Below are 17,251 nucleotides of genomic sequence, written 5' to 3' on the forward strand. Positions count from 1 at the left end.
TGAGCCCCATTCAGAGAACAAAATGAATTTTTCTTTTTACGATTCGGTATAACGAGTTCTGTTCTCGTAAAATATGGGGTCGTCTGACGTGCATCCCTCAAAGAATTAAATTGAATATGAAAGGAAATTACATAGGCTCGTATCGACTCCCGTCTCTGTTCCAATCGAATTTCCCTCTGAAAACAATGCCAAAACGGAAATTAAACCGACATATGAAAATAACTGAGATCTTGCGAATGGACGCAGATTTATGGCAAAACCAGTGTTAGGTAGAAAATGTTCATCCAATATCTGACTTCGAACAATTTGAATAAATATCTCTTTGTTTCGACTTTCAAGACAAAGTTCCGGATCAAAATTAACTTTACAATGACAAGGGAGACCGATATTTTCTGCTTGAGTAGGTGAATTTGCTTTAGAAATATCTAATATTAAATAAAAAATCAAATCAAAATCATCTTTATTGTAACTATAGATATAAAAAAATATTTATTTTAATATCTAGTGTCCGACTACAATATAACCAAACAATACATATTAGATTCTAGGTGAAACTAATGTATTAACACACTAAGATCACAAGCACCTGCAAAAAGAGAATTTGTAATCTGTATGGAATAATGGTCGTACATTTCAGCGTGTGTACCAGAAGCCAGGGTGTCGTAGAGCTAAGTGATTGTAAGTGGAGGAGCTGAGCGGACTGGCGCCTCGCCGGAAGTCGTTCCCACGTGACGGACGCCGGAAGTGACGCGGATCGCGTTCCTTCGTTATGTCGCCTTACATCGCTCTCAACATGGCCGAGACACTCTTTTATCCCCCATCGTGCCAAACTAGGTAAGTAGGGCCGTAATTTCAATATTTATTCAGCAATTTTATCCTGTACTCAGCCAACGAAATATGTACTCAATGAAGGAAAATTGAATAACGTTGCCAACAATGGAAAAGCTTTTCAGAAATGTTGGTCAAGGCAAACATTTTAGAATTCTTGGAAGTTCAAAAGACAGTGCAATGTGTTAAGAGCTTCAATTAGTTTAAAAAATGTGACGACAGAACTATCAGAACAAAAGGGATTAGAATCTCCGCAAAGCAATAACAGTAGAGAAATCCTGAAATGAAGTAGTTGGCACTGACAAACCGTTGAGTAATATTGGTTGGAGTGCGTCGTTGTTTTTGTAATGTCTTTTCTTATGACTGGCCCTAACGATTATTCCCTCCATTGTGGGATCCGCGGCCGCTGCCAAGAAGAAGCTGAACTTACAAAAGTTCCGACTTGTTCAAATGGCCGGCTTTTGTTGGAGAGCGACTTATTGTTCGGGACAGATTGCCGCGGATCGCCGCTGCCAAGCTCTCAAATTTTCAGGATACGTGAACAAATGTTTTTTTTTTTTTCGAATTAATCTTTATCCTATCCTAACTGGAGTGTCTCTCTTCTATTCTTCTTGTCGAAAAACTAACATATCATGCGTATAAGTAAGCATAGTTTGTAAATGTATTGTTACTACAACTACTGCCTTGGCGCGGGTTTAGTCTATCAAGTTATTTTAAATTGCAAAATAAATATATTTTCTTTAATTTTATGTAAGGGATTATTGTTTAAATCTGATACTGGATTATTGTTTAAATCTGATACTAATGGATTGCTTCACAATAAATGAGTACAAAATAAAAACTCGCATTTCTCTTACTTAAAAGTCGTATCCATCAATGTTAATGCTGAACTTAATCATTATCAATAATGGACTTGACTAGACACAATAACAATAAACTTCTTTCCACAAAGCATGTTTTGCGACGCGGCGGGCGCCCGCCGTCACGCGCCGCTGACGGACTAACCGGGGAGGAAGAGCTAATCTACAAACGTTGAACCCAACATGACTCTAGTAATAAAGAGGAAAATGAGGAAAAATCGTACGACTTCGTTTTGAATGATTAATTTTTGTAAATCAATGTTCATCTAGAAGAATAAACATTCTTGAATAATGACTGATTTTTCTTTATATAGTACAATGACAAAATCTATCTGCTCTTACTTTTAAAACATCAAATGCAATGTAATTTTCATGAATTGGCCAAATTTACATTTTAACAGCTGGATCCATGGTGCCTTATTCATTGCTCTCCCGACGCTTTTATTTTTGCTTATAAAGAAACCGTATCCCATATAACTCCGAAACGTGTAGCAATATATTCAGTAATAACGAAATAATATGTTTTGTGAGATAGAATTCATATTTCATAAGCACTCATACGCATAAGATATTGCAGAGAAATTGGTACTTTTCCTTTATTTCGTAGTAAAGATAAAGGATTCCATCCGATATAAGGGGGGCTAACTGACTCGATGTCAGCATTCTCAGATTCATCCCCTAACATTTGCGTCAAATAATATTTCATGACGGGCGCGACTGAATTTATACGCGCGGAGATGGACGAGTTTTATTCGGACAAGTGAAAACAATTTATTTGATACAATAATACATGTATCTTAGATACATTGTTAAATAGAACGATGTTAAAATACATTCTATTTCAAACTAAATGAGTTCACTATTAAAATTTGAACGAACGACTCGTGATGCGTTTTTAACATTGTCTGAAACAAATTAAATAGTTGATGGATGCTTTAACTTTAGAGACGTCATTCGAACAACCATAAAGTGAGTGTATAAAAGGAAATTACTAATTCAATAGTTCGTTCCAACATCTGCAAGTGTTATGATGCCTATAAAAAGCTCATTTGCGCTGCGTTTAATGATCGCTACTCTGCGGGACAGACTGCGCTTGCAGGATCCAGCATTATTAAGAAGCCAAATTAAATATCATATTTCACCTTAATACCGTAATTCGCCACACTCCTGTTACAACAAAAACATTCTTCTCAATCTGGTAAGATCGTATTAACATAACCGCTTTGTTAAATGGAGTCAAGATAATTTGTGGACGAAGTTCGGCCTGTAATACCTCGCAAATTGCCGGATAAGACTGTGTGAGACAACTGTTAGTTTTAATTAAACTGCTGGTTGCGCTCGCGGGGAGTCCTCGGAATGAGAAAATTATTCTAATCTTATAAGCCTGTCGGTGTCCCAGAACTCTGCTCCAAATTAATATCGTGCGGGTCCCATTCCGTGCGGGACCTTCTCTAACACATTCGCTACATGACTACAACAGCGTTATCATAATCCTCTAACAATCATGAAGATAATTCGATTTGAAGTCATTTCATCGTCCAATTAAATGAAAAATATTGGAAAATGTCGCCACAAAAAGATAATCCGCGATAGCAATTTGAGCGGCAACCTGGCAAGTGTCTTGGGAGAAGTATTTCATTACATGTGGAAGCTATCACAAGCTCAGACGAGCACCTGTGCCGTCCGAGCCTTCTAAGCTACAGGCATGATTTTGCCGTCCGCTGTGTATTTTAGAAAATCGATTAGAGGAGACTTGAGAAGAGTACAAATTTAACAAAAGAAAATTTACACTATATATTTCTAGTCTTATTACAATTAACTATTCAGAATTCGTGTTTAGAATATGAATAACCTCGCAGACTACAAAATAAACCAGAAATCCAAATTATTCCACCTTTGTTCTTTTTGCGGAATTTAAAAAGTCATGAAATTTCACCACCAGCAAACTAGTTTCGGTTACCTCTCCAATGAGAGGTAAACGAAAGTTTAGGTTGTGTTGCATTAATTTAAGTATCGAGCGATTGTCTTCTAGGCACGCTATGCAGAATTATTGCTGGCGTAGTTTAGTGAGTCGGACCGCTTGTCAAACTTTAGTAATTTAACTTCAAAACAGGTTCCGTCGGTGCTCCCGAACATTTGTTCAGCCACATTTGAATGTAACACTAACCGTAATCATGGTTTGTTTCATACTTCGATTTTGCTGCAACTATGATGTTTGTTGTTGTACAGGAACATTTCTTCTTCGTGAACTTCTTCTTTATCGAGTGTATGATAAAACTCTGCATTGAAATAATAAATCATAAGTATTTTCTTCATAATAATAAAATGAGCCCGCAGTTTTCTCACGCTATCGATCTAGTTACACGCCTATTGGAACATAATCGTGTACACAAAAAGGTTTCAGTATCGCAAAAGGGCTTTTTGTGTACCGCCGCCGAGAGTGAAAGCAGCTACACGGCTGAACCCATTGTTGTAACCCGCTCACTGTGAATTGATAATGCCTTTACTATTCTCAATGTATATTTTTTCACTAAATTCGTAAAATTAATAAATTTACGTGTAAAAGTCTTTTTATTACTCGCAGCGGTTTATACTAGTGGTGTCACGGGGCTTTACTCCCGTGGGAATAACGTACAGGAATAATGTAGCTTCTTACGGGTGAAATAATGTTTCACCCTCTACACACAAACATTAGAATATATTATGAGGATCTAGTGAAAAAGAAATTTCTCGAGTAAGTAAGCTCATATACGGCACAGTTCATAGAAGTAAGTAACGAAATGAATGAGAACATAACAATCTCATTTCGCTCGGAAAACAGACCCGTTATCGTATTTTTATCCAATTTACATTCTTAAGTATTTTATACACAGGTAGAAGTATAATGTCACCGTTTGCTGATAAATATTTCAGCCCTGTGGCTTATTAAGTACATTTATTACCATTAAAAAAAAAATAAGGAAAATTATTTTTGCTAGATTTTTTTAACTACTACAAACCGAATAACTATTGCAATTTCTCTAGACTTACCTGTCGGGTTTAAATCATGAGAAACAATTTGAGCAAACAGAGATGCGGTCGCATAAATTTGTTTAACGCAGGTCTGCACCGCTCCACGGGCGGCGAGCGACTAATTAGAACATAAATCTGTCTTAATACAAATCCGTTCTTTTTAACACAGAATTTCGTATCTCGTGTGAAATTACATGTACTGAATACACGGGACAATGTTAGAAGATAAAGGCTGTTTTGTGACTGGATATTTTTAAAGCACACTAACAAAGAAAACTGCGCGACAAAGGATTTAGTAGAAAATATATTTATATAACAAAAATGGATTACTTTTTATAAAAATAAAGAAAATGATGTCTGAAATTATATGTAATAAGAAAACTTAACATTAAAAAAAGGTCTTGAGAAGTTCTCATGTTCGCTTGATGCGTTCCTTTTATAAAATCTCATAAAAATGCATATGCAATAAATTACTTAAGAATATATAACTATTTACAGATCATACAAATAAATGTGAGTGTAGCATTATAATACTATGCGTTTTATATTCAGTGCGCGTCCAGCCGCCTGCGTTATTGCTGGCGGTGGATTTATGAGGGCACTCGTTTTTAAAATAAAGCTATTCTTTCTAAAATATTGTCATCTGCTTTAAATATTTCACTTTATGTGTCCCGCAGGCGACGTTCAAAACGTAATGTGTAATCTACAAGATCGTTCCTATGAATTTTACATATTGATTTAAAAATAAATTTGGAAATATTTTCGATTTAATATTAAGTTACAAAGAACCGAATATTAATTTCGCGAACGCACGTAATTGTGCTTCATCGAGCATCCGAGAAAGGGTTAATAGATTAAAATTACCAAAAAACTTTGGAATAAGCCACATCAGCCAATCAATTTAAAATAAGGGTTAATAACAGCCGATTTCTAAGTTACAACAAAACACTTCCTATCAGATGATTATAATCGAGCACGTTCAACAGTAGGTATACAAAGTGTATAATAATATTTTAATTCTGTTTGCTTATTTTGTTTATTACACTAAGACAGACAGCTGGTGATTCCCACGCAGCAATTAACGGCCAACCTAGAAGGGTTGCTCTTGAACCTCAAGAACAGCCGAAGAAAAACAGTAATGTGTTCTTAGCCATTATTTTGCTGTTACCGTAATTTCTCTCCCTTGCACCAAAGACGGTGGACGCTTCGTTAAAACTTGATACGTTATTTCAATTTTACCTAATTCACTTGTATTTTTTGTCTTATTTCATAGACTATATTATCAAATGACAAATTGTGGACTTCCAGCCAGTAAAATGTTATACCACTTGAATGAAAAAATAAAATAAAATTAGCGCCCATTTAAATATAGAAGCAGAACGGGAAGTATGCAGCGAGGTCCGAATTAACGCTGCGTGTCATGAATTTCTGTAAGAGCTCATAGCCTCGTAGCCACCGCGAAGTTGGAGCATGCAGTAGTGGAACTGGGCCATAACTTTACACGCAACATTAACTTGGGACGCAGTCGCGACAGGGGTTAAACACTACAACTATATATACTAGAAGGGACTAATAGTAGATAGTATAGTACCGTATACAGTAGTATAGTACTAGTAAAAAATAAAAAATTGTACGAGCCACCAAAATACGTAATTACTTCTATTCGTGCGTGGCTACAATATGGCATGCCGCGTAGTTCCGCTACGAGACGACCACTCCGAGTGCTACGAGTGTTCAATCAAATCAAGTTATGTACGAGTTAACAATTTCTGATATCATTGATTTATAATTAAATATATTCCATATTAAGAATATTCAAAATTTAAGGAATGAAGTCCTCAACTCTCTTGTTTTTTAGACAATCTACGTAGCGCACCGTGCCAGCACGAGATTTGATAAGATCTTTCAAAATGACTTTTCAGTCGCGCTTCACATAGACATTTTCTTTTCAGCTTTTATTATTTATTATGCTTCTGGTCCTCTATCTTGTGTTTTTAGCGCATATATTCTTTTTTGTGACAATACAACTATGCAAGTAGCATCTACGATAAATCTTATTTATAAAATATTTAATAATTGACATAATAATTTCCACGCATGTGTGTGTACATACAGTCAACTGCATGTGTTAATTTAACCTGCATAGTTATTTGCGGCGGCTATAGAGGCGAATCAGCAATGAATTTGGTTAGGTTGGTTTGTTGGCTGCACAAATATTAGTAACATATTTGCATTTCAGTTAACTATCAACATGAGCCTGAGCAATCACAGTCGCAACAAGCCAAAGCGGTCAGGAGTCAACAGCGGTGACCACAAATGGCGCCGATATTGATGCGGCTGCCCCGGGGAAATCTCACGCCATCTTGGAATCCGCAATAAATTTCATCAGATTAAAATGTGAGAGACTTAGAAAATAAAATTGATGTCCGATTTCTCACCTCGTAATGTAATAAAATACTGAAGCATTTATTAAAATAATACATTTATGTAAATTATGTCTTTGAAAAGGTGAATATGTTGAGGCTTAATCAATCGCCATTGAATCTTCTAGTGTCGAAGGTCAAGATCCACTTTGCGTCACTGTAGTGTGTATTTTAAAAATATTTGTTTAAATAGAAGTAATGTCTCATCTATACGTTTTACATCTACAAGTGTGTGTGGCGTTGCATATTCTACCGAAAACAGTTTTGAGATTCAGACTATCTCACGAATATCCCCCAACCGAACCGTTTCTGAGAAACGCTCAACCGTGAACAAAGTTTGCCTTACATTTTTATTGTTGATAATAAAACGAGAAGGAAAAAATAATTCAGTGTGTCTAATAATACAAATGTAAAATAGAAAGCCTGGAAGCTGTTGGCTTATAAGAGAAATAAATACAAATATTTTTAAGTACATACACCTGTTTGGTATCCTTCGATGTACGAAATAAAATATTTGTACTGTATAAAAATAGATAGAATAAAATAATGGATACTAGCAGTAGGATACAGAAATGTGGCGTACTAATATTATCAATTATCTGTGATGTTTTAAATTAAAACACTTGAAAAATATAGTAGTTATCTAAGTGAGATGTATGGAATTTTTATTTCATGAGACAATATAATGAATGATATAAAAAAATTATTTAAGTTTAATAATCATCTCTGCATAGATGGCATCCCGGTTTCGTTCGGGTTTGTGAAGCCGCGAAGCCCACGCTTAGCCTAAAATAAAACTCTTAAAATTTTGAGTGGTCGAATTCCAAGACGAAACCACATGCCACATTTATGTTCAATATATATGTATTTTAAGTTAAAGTTAAATTTGCAGTGGATACAGTTTAGTAGTACAGTTTTCCCTATATTTATTTTCACATCTTCATTGTGCAACTGTACCTTTTCATATCCACACTCCAGCAATTAACCTAGCTAAAATCCTAACATAGTGAGATTTTATACAAGCATATTGCTTTATAAGCTTTATTAGGATTAAGTATATCAATTTGATACGCAACTTCATTAAGGGCAGGTATGAGCGCGATCGCGTCTTTCAGTAATGCTGCCCTAATTTATTCAGAAGCGGCTCGGATCCTACCAAAGCCTTAACAAGATACATTAAGAAAATTAACGCTTGACTCGGTTCTCTTTTGAGACGAAATTCCTTGATTGGCCTGCTTAAGGTAACACACATTTGATTAGCGTGTGTGATGGAAATAGTGAAACAAATTCTAACTCCTCTAATAGAAATTATTTCACTCATTAACAAACATTTCGTCAGAAGATACGTTCTAGATACGTGATTTATTTTTGTTTTCAGTTATATTTATTTTTTATCTAAAATTTATACATGTATTGAAAGTAAATTATTGGATGCTAGTATTTGTACGAGAGAAGACAGTTTTATTTGTAGACAATTCACAAATATTAAATTTACTAGAAACATGAATTGATGCTGAAACAAAAATATACACTATTATATTGAGCCAGCGTCGCACCTGGTAAAATCTTGCAATTAGGCAAAACTAGCGAGTGTAACGAAACAGCAGAATCCCGACGGGCTATCGTTTGAACTAAGTGCCTATAACTCGTGAGTTTACCCTATCCCGCCCAGGGGAATACCGCTCCAGCGTCCCTGGAATATTTCTGATGCACACTCACCTACTTAAACGCGGAAATACATTTCCATTTTCAGTTTCACAATCCTAAACTTAATTCTGGCTAAACTAGAATTATTTTCTAAATTCAAAATAAAAAATAAATGCCGGTAGATGTAACGCACAGTGGAGGTGTTATTGAATTTAAAACACATACCTATAAATTGCAATTTATGTTCAGAGGTTAACCAGAAACCAACAACAGTCAAACTCATCAACCTCAATCACCTGAGTTTAACTGTCCAATCTAGTAGGTAGAGCTTTCCTAGATATGTGTCAATGTATCTTACAAGCATTTGAAATCTCATTAATCTTAATTCTATTGAGAGTAGTTACCTCGTTGGGTAGGTAGTAATGTCACCACATTACTTAGCACCAATTATTAATACATTTTAATGAGTAATCTACATAAAACCATTAGGTATACCGCGATCTCGACATCGAACAGAAATCTTTCCTTATGTTGCTAAAAATTGTATGCTACACTTACACACATATGCAAATAAAAACAAACGCACGTAGAATAAATGCACGTAGCTAAATATTCGTAACTAGTAATAGGCACATTTGTAGCTAGGGGCTTGGATATTCATAGGCTCAAAATAATAAAAATATGGAATAAAATAACTGGGTTATTACAAAAATCTGTGAAAGGTACTATTTCAAGTGTATCTGAAGTATAAGTAAATTTGCTTGTGCACTTTTTTCATACAATTACAAAGGTTTTAATTGCTAAAAACTAGTGTTCGATATTTCAAATTGCTTAAAGACGTCTTGTGACTTTTACTACTGACGTCTAATATCAAGTAGTCGCATACAAACTAGTGAACTAAATAGCCAGTGATTAGACTGTTCAGGAACCTTAGGATGCCTGTGCACTGAAAGGACGTTCTACTTATTAGTACAGACAGGTCAGAAACATAATTCTCGAGAGTTCGCGTAAAAACATTATACGTATGCTAAAAGAGTAACATTAAATTAAATGGTAAATTATATTATGAAAGACAATAATTTAATTTCATTGATTATTCTGGAAGTTGGGTTTGGGAATTCAGAGAATTTTCAAGTTTTACTAATTTTATATATTTTCTAATTATCCTTCTACGTTCTCGCTATTGAATGACACAGAGGAAGGGTGGTGAGCAGTCGGCCGGTTTTATTGGCGTCACTAATGAGTTGCTAATTCAATTTCACGGCTGCGGGGTCGTGCCCAGTCTAGTCTGTGGTTGGCCGGTATAGACCAGGGATATTTATCAGTTCGGTGCATACTGGCCCGCTCCGCATGTGACAAACTAATTGCAAGTATGACCTGATTTATTGTATCTTTGACTAGAAACCTATCTGTGGTAAGTTTAGACTATAATTTGGGTGAAATTTATATGAAAATCATCGCTTTCGCAAAGAAATTTTCTTTCGCACGGGAGCGAAACCACTGGCAAAAGCTAGTAATGATATATTTTGGTATTACAATATTAATTTCCGTGAGGAATTCGAAAATATCCATCCATTTATCAGAATATTCTTTTACGCTCGATAGTATGTCATTCGAAGGTACAGTTCAAATTATTCTCATCAAAGGCAATGGATAAATAGTATTATCACTATCATGAATATTGTTACACAATAATAACTATTTTATTGAATTGATAGTGTAGTTAAAGTTACCAAGGAGGGCGGGCCAGGCCAAGGCATCAATACATTCGATCTTGACGCTAATTGCAGCAGTAAAAGTGCATAACCGCAGTGGTTGCAGCTGTATATTTTATTGAATTTTGCATTCGCCTTGGTTATGTCTGATAGTAAAATGTGGTAATTTATTTCAGAAACAAAGTTTTTACTTTTTATTTATATAGATTTTCTGTAATACAATAACGCTCTTTAAATAAATTCTAACCAGCTCTATAACAAAAATAGTTGCATTTAAATAATGTACTTGCGTACTGATGTAATTAATTTGGAAAGAACTATAACAATCAGAGTGTAGTCAAATACTGCTGCCATATATTCTATCGCTTCCATTAAGTTAATGTGGGACATAAAACCTTTGTGCCTCAGTTTATGGGCGCTCTGTCTTGGCCCAAAGAAACTTTCTGCCGGCAGCAAATGAAGGAAAGTTTTGATTCCCCCAAACGTACCGAATCTTTGTTCCGGAAAAATAACTACGCTCTTTGTCTAATCATATTATGACAAATCTCCATTGTGTAAGTTCGTAGCTCCGCTGGCTTTATTCGTGATATATCACAGGTTCTCTCGCCGGTGCCAGATATTGATAACAACCGGCACGCACAGTGTAGTCTATGTAGCGACATTACTGTCAGCTTCTGAACAACAAAGTTATCTACCCCTCGAAGAAATAACACACTTTAAAGTTAGCGAATTCAATCGCTAGAAGACATGAACTTTGTACAATTGTTTTCTTTTTCCAAGTGGAGCACTTAGACGAATTCTTTGAGATAAAAGTGGATTGGGAAGATAGTTTTTATTTTCGTTTCATTGTCAGGGCTCAGGCTTTTTTGAGGAAATAAGCTCTAGTCAAACTTTGTAAACTTCAGTGCCGTAAATTACTTTGTGTTCTTGTAAAAGCTGTCAGTCTCAGTACGGATGGGGAAATAAAATACAGAATCAGGCTTTTAATATGAATAACAAATTGGTAAGGTTTGTTACTATCTAAGCTAGAAATTATTTTGTTAATGTAAAAATGGTTTCTTTAAATTCAATGTGGAAATAATTTATTTCCTAGTAAGTATATAACAATTTACCAATAAACTCAATAGCTGGTAAGAAGTCTTTAGAACCTTCCAGGTATATAAATAGTTAATACCTAGTTAACATATTTTATTTATCGCATTCAATGCAATTTGAGAGTCATTTTATAGAGGCAGTATAACACTGTGTATTGACCTTTTACAATAAGATATTCAAACGTACCCACTGGCTAAACGGGCGCGACTTTAACGTCGCTTCAGCTGAATTTGACGATAAAACTTTTATAGTTATTGCTGTCCGCGTTATGTAATGCATACAAAAGTTCCTCGAATGCAAAATAGCTAAGCAAACAATTGTACAAGCCCTGTCTCATGCCAAGAAATAATCTCTTACGTGACATTAACATACATCATACAGAGCAGCTGCCAAAACTGTCTGCAGGGTCCCGACCCCATCACTACTTACGAACTAAAACAATATTACTTAGCTGAGTTATCTTACCGCATTGGTAAACTTTGTCGCGTGCTTCTCACCAATTTAACCCTTATACTTAGTTAATAATAATTTGATTGCACAATCTACTTACATGATTTTCAAGTATGAGGTGTGAAAAATTAACTGAAATTATAATTATTTTTCATTTCAATTCAGTTAAAGTTCATGGGAACTTGCTAAAGGTATATTGTATTCTATTGGGATTCTGCGGTATCGACAAGGATTAGTGCCGCACTAATCTCTATTTTAGTAGTGTGGTCCGCGCCGCCCAAACTGGGCCAATTAAAGCTTACGCGCGCTAATCTCGATATCGATATCGAAAACTATAGTGGTTACTGATCATGGAAATAAAACTGCTGGAAACGTAGTCACGTAAATATGTTCCAACAAGGTTGGGGCAACTATTGATACAAAAAATATTCTGGCAAACTACCTAATCAGGCAAGGTAATCAAAAATAAAAAAAGAAAATTTATGATATTCATGCTGGAAAAACAGAAATCTGAAAAAAATAACTGCGGATTAGTCGAATGGAAGGTGCGAAAAAATCAATTCCCTTACGAGGTATTCAAACATGCGAACGTAGTCGACTATAGCTGAGACTCTTTTACACACTCCACTTTTTTATAAGTCTTTAAAACTACGCAACAGATTGACGCATGATGTTGCTTGTTAAAATATATAGTGTGATTCCTGGGGAAGGTTCAGGTGTATAATTTATTATAGTTTTATCCGAGCGAAGCCGGCATGGGCCGTAGTAAAGTATAAATCTTAGTTCCATGGTACCAAACAAGCGATCATTCACATTCAACCCGATGTTGTGGCTTCTATATTTTAAACAGCGGACTACGCCACATCATTAATGCTAATCGGTTTATCGGTATCCAAACGGTTTTATATAAAGTAGGACCTACATAATAAGAACAAAAATATCATGTAACATGCAATGCTGGCAGCCTTCTGGGTACTTTATCTCAAAGAAAAGAATTGCCGAGACTAGCATTTTTGTAAATATTAGTTTTAAAATTTAATTTTTTAGTTCTATTCATGTTATTTATATCTAATTATTTGCAACAGTGGTGGTGTAATGGTTAAGATGTGTGTGATCTGTGGATCGAAAGGTCCCAGGTTCGGTCCTACTCGTGCCACATGAGTTTGTTTACCAATCTGACTCATGTATAGTAGTTTTCATCGACCACCACTTGCTTCCGGTGAAGGAAAACATCGTGAGGAAACCTGCACAGCACACTGGTTGATTATTAACTTGTGTGTGAAATGGAGAAGGCAATGGCAAACCACTCCATTAATAATGCCAAGAAAGTTGTTACGTGTGTTTCATTCCATGTAATAACCACGACCCTCAGTCATGAGGAATACGACTAAGAAGAATAATTATTTGAATACCTATTAAAGAACAAAATAAAACAAAACAAAATGGAAATTCAGTGCGAAGTGGAGACGAAATAGTTGGAATCTGGACCCTGGGCCCGATGCTGGGAGGACTAGAAAAGAACACTAAGTACTTTTAAATAAACTAAACTTCAACAGGAAGAGAAATCTATAGGTATAACCTTATTTAAAATCGTATCACATGCAAACAGACTCATATGTATCAGAATAATTAACTTGCAAATTAAAATTACACATTATGTTGTGTCCACTGTTAGGCGTCTGCCCCACAGTGGACACAACATAATGTGACTGGGACATACTTGGGATTCTTTGTGTATGAAAAAAACCTAAAGGCTAACCTCACAATCACAATACAACAGTCATACATAATAAGGATAAGAAGTTACCTTATTTACCAACTAATAGGGCAAGGTAATTATCCCCGGGATCCCGAGCCAATACCTCTGTTTAAGAAAGATAAACGAGGAAAAGAAAACTATTCCAGGAAAGTTGTAACTTCACCGAGTTCACAATAGTCTGGTAATTACAACACCTGTGATAAGGCACTATTACACTGCCCGTTAGCGATTGCTTTTATAAAGTAAAATGTAAAATGGTAAATATGAATATCCACGGTGAAATAGGTATCAATCACTGTTTTTTTTTCGAAAATCACTACAATTGACAAACATCTTACTAATATCGCAATGAAATTAAAAACGATATATGATAATGGTATAAATATTCAGGCAACGATATTCTGTTAGGGGTTATTGGTAGGTACATATAAATCTGTGATGGGGGCATGGTATGCTTCTCTATTAATATTATAAATACTAAACTTAAACTTAGGTACTACTCACGTGAAACGTGAGATAAGGATCCACTTTTACATTATCTACTTAGGTATACTACAACTAATGTTTTTTGTTTCAATAAAATTATATCTACAGTCTGCATATTTTGTACTTTCTAGCTACTATATACGGTAGAAGGCTTATAACTTTATTCCGCCTGGCAATTACATTGCAGCAATTTTTTGTAGGGCCGCCCATGTGGCGTGGCATTCCAGAACACTCAACAACTGCAAACATTCGTCATTAGTTTACATTATTCACTCGGATACTTGTTTTTCAACGTCTGCATTTTAATGAAATGCCTTCCTATTCACTCTTTTAGGTACGGATTACTTAAATCAAAAGAATTGTTTCACTTTGCCTCCTCGTGACGATTAATTATTTTCATTAACTACCAAACTATTAGTTCCGAAATTCCGTCGTGACCAAATTGTCCAATTTGCGTTTTATTTCCTCTGCAGAATCATAAAAGCTTTCGGGCCGCTTCACGCAAACCTAATATTCATGTTCGACGGAAGCCTTATGATGCGAATAAAAATGCCATTGTAAAAAAGTGGCGCCAAGAAGTCACTGAGCCACTCCCGAGTCCGTATGTTGCGTACGTGATTACTCTCTAAATATTCCACTTTATTGTGCAATCCTCTCCTTGTCATGTGAAGAAGCGATGCTAGGAGGCGAGCCTGAATAATTTAGTCGGGCGGCGGCGAATGTACCATTTATCCAAATTGTCGTCTGCGCCGCGCGCCGTGGCTAGCAGCTAGGGCGGGAGTTAAAAATGAACAAGCTGTCACTTCGAGTGGCGTTCGCACCGATTCCCGACTTGCCAGTAAGTTATGAGTTTTGCAAAGGGTCTATATTTATGATGGTTTTTCTTTTCCGGTGCAATTTTTTCTATAGATTTGATTTGATTTTATTTCTGATATGAAGGTATCATAACAGACAGACACAAAATCTAACTCAGCCGACATACCCGACAACCGACAACCGACATTCAAAATTATTTAAACTGTAAATGAAATGAAAACCCTTCAAGATTTTTTTTGTTTATTAATCATATTGGTTCTATAATATATACTCGTAATTATAATACCTTATAATAAATGCCCTGCGATTATAATCAACGATCTAATTCCGAACTCAAAGTTGTTAACAGAAAATTAAATGTTTTCTTGAAACCTTGGATACGTGAGCTTTATTAACCTCAGTGGAAACCAAATGACTCATAATTATAGCAATATTTGAATTGGCTTTTTCCATAAACATAGCAGTCGCATGTTTGCAGACTATTTCAATGCGGCAAAATTATTATTTTAATATCTGTTCCACAAGTATTACCTAGGCAGGTACCTACTAATCTAACTAGTTGTTTTCATTTATGCCTACCTAGGTAGTACCTAATTCTACCTTTTGACCATGCGCGCATCCCAAGTTTAGCACAATAACTTAGTAATTTTTCAGTGGTGAACTACAAGTAATGTAGTTAGGTAGGTACTTACTTATTTTCTGAGTTTGTAGTTTGTAGCTTTGAGAAATATGTATTTTAAATTATATAGGTATAATTTAAAATTTGAGGTAAAAAAGTGCCTTTGAAAGTCAATTTTTACCTAAATGCTTTGACCTTGGTGAAACGTGAAATAATAGAATTAAACATCTAAATACCAAAGGTATTTAAGTATTCCCTTTTGAAAATATTAGATCCGATTCGTAAGTACTTAGGTTCGATAACGTAAGACACGTCTATCTCTAAATAACATTATTATATACCTAATTCAGTATGAAAGGTTCGTTTAACAAGGAAATTGGACCATCCCCAAAGCTATAGTTACTAAAATAAAAAGGTCCCAATTGTATCTACAAGTGGATAACACTATTGCACCGATATAAAATTGTAGGAGCAGGTAAATCAAATAATAGAGGAAAATTCCATTATAGTCCCGGTTCAGATGCCCGAAGATTTATCGCGAAAAGGAATTTTATTTCTTATAGCAGTTTAGACAGCATTTATGTAGATTTATCTATATTTGTCGATACCTAAGAAAATTTTATTACTCTCACATCAAAAACGTAGGAGTTTCTCTATTCGTCGCGAACTTTAATTTTTTAATTAATGTTTTCTATGTGAAATTTTGAAATACTAGTAAACTCATTAGAAGTAAGTGAAAATATAAAAACTTGGAAATATGTTTATGATTGACGTCAAGTTTCTTGATTTCCTGCCATTTTTAATAGTATTCAATCAAATGGCAATCCAAATAAAATCATTTCTAACCTACGGCAATAATTATCAATCATATTAAAAAAGGAAATTAGAAATAAGTCTTTGGCAGTAATAATAATAATAAGTACTACAAAAATAAAAAGTAACTTTATTGATATAAGTGGTGACCGGTAGTAGACTGGCGGAAGTCACCATTTTCATTTTCAGCAGTCAAATTAATTATCAATTTTTCTTTTTTCTATGTATCTCTTCTGTGTATCTACCTATGATTAGAGCTTTTATTGTTAAAAAAATTAATTTAGACATGTTAAATACAGTAATAATAATTTCCCCGACATCTTCAAACATTTATACTAACCTACGTAACTTCTACAAAAATATTATATATTATATGTGACAATCTAGGACAAATACCTACAGGTTTTTATTACCTATCCGTTATTATACGTTTTTTAAACTTGTGAACCTTCACAAGTTTAAAAGTGGAAAGGTGCAAACTGGACTGGAAAGTACCTACTTTTCAGTCCAGTTTTAGCCTTTCCACATCCTAGGACATCCTTACTTAAGTGCTATTGAGGTAAGAGTCAGTAGGTAGTTATTACGATAGAACTAATGACGACGAATGGTCTCATTAGTTATTATCAGGAACGAACAGAAAAACAATATCAGATTTTCCTGAAGAAACTAGTAGGTAAATGAACTACTCATAACAAACACTTAAATTCCTTCAAAACTAAACAATTGAG

The sequence above is a fragment of the Plodia interpunctella genome, chromosome 4 (genome assembly GCF_027563975.2).
Source record: "Plodia interpunctella isolate USDA-ARS_2022_Savannah chromosome 4, ilPloInte3.2, whole genome shotgun sequence".
In the NCBI taxonomy this organism is placed as follows: Eukaryota; Metazoa; Arthropoda; class Insecta; order Lepidoptera; family Pyralidae; genus Plodia; species Plodia interpunctella.